This window comes from Tursiops truncatus, chromosome 16 (assembly GCF_011762595.2).
Source record: "Tursiops truncatus isolate mTurTru1 chromosome 16, mTurTru1.mat.Y, whole genome shotgun sequence".
NCBI lineage: Eukaryota > Metazoa > Chordata > Mammalia > Artiodactyla > Delphinidae > Tursiops > Tursiops truncatus.
Window position 1 is genome coordinate 75,786,302 of NC_047049.1, and position 1,268 is coordinate 75,787,569.

Consider the following 1,268-nt stretch of genomic DNA (forward strand, 5'->3'; position numbering starts at 1 on the left):
GGGTTACCAAAGGGGAAAGCGGGGAGGGGAAGGAATAAATTAGGGGTTTGGGATTAACAGATACACACTACTATATATAAAATAGATAACCAACAAGGACCTACATATAGCACAGGGAACTCTACTCAATATTTTATAAGAACCTAAAAAAGGAAAAGAATCTGAAAAAGAATATGTAACTGAATCCCTGTGCTGTAGATCTAAGATGAACACAACACTGTAAATCAACAATACTTCAGGGCAAAGATTGGTTTGGCCATAAAGTCCGTTTGGGTTTTTTGTAACATCTTATGGAAAAACCCAAACAAACTTTTTGGCCAAACCAATATATAGAGAGAGGGGGAAAAAAAGCTTCAATCCAAAGCCCTCTGGTTTTTATTTCACTGTGTTTTGTGGATCAAGACAGAATAAGAACCGCTCAGCATATGAATCCTAAGAATTCTGCACTAACATTAAATGCCGCCTCCGTGCCCCGACCCAGCCTCTTTCCACCCAGTCGGCTGGACCACCAGGATAGGAGCTACTTCAACTCCCTGACAGAGATCTAGGATGCCTCTGCCCATTGAGCCCTTGAACACAGGCCTTCAACCAAAGTCCGTCATTCAGGAAGTATTAACAGACAAATCTTACTACAGCAAACACAGTGAAATTCAAAAGGAACAAAAGCACTAACATCAAACCATCCACGTCCCTTTCCGGCAGTGATGACCTCCCCAGGAGAACATGCCTCTCGCAAAGGATCTCCTTCATGCCTCTCCAGAAGAGAAGAGGAAACACAAGAAGCGCCTGGTGCAGAGCCCCAATTCCTATCGCATGGATGTGAAATGCCCAGGATGCTCTGAGATCACCACCGTCTTCAGCCATGCACAAACAGTAGTTTTGGGTGTTGGCTGCTCTACTGTCCTCTGCCAGCCTACAGGAAGAAAAGCAAGGCTTGAGGAGGATGCTCCTTCAGATGGAAGCAGCACTAAAGGTAACCTGAATCAAGATGAATGGGAAACCGTCCCAATAAACACACTTTGGGTTAAAAAAAAAAAAAAAAAAAAAACCATCCACCTCCAACATGCATAAAAGTCCATAAAGTACTACATTTCTAGTATTAGATTATTTTTCAGTTAACATATGGATATTTAAGGATTTTCCAGCTTTCTTTTCTCAACCAAATTAAAATCAGGTAGATAAAGCACCACCCATCACTCTCCCTTTCAGGGACACATGTTATAACATGTCAGCAGAGCTGGGTTTACAGCTTTTTATCACCAATGAGC

At 42.2% G+C, this 1,268-nt stretch overlaps 1 pseudogene; it reads left to right on the plus strand.

The window, feature by feature from the left end:
- Positions 1–723: 723 nt before the first annotated feature.
- LOC101317426 (small ribosomal subunit protein eS27-like) lies at positions 724–971 on the plus strand (annotated as a pseudogene).
- The last annotated feature ends 297 nt before the right edge of the window (positions 972–1,268 follow it).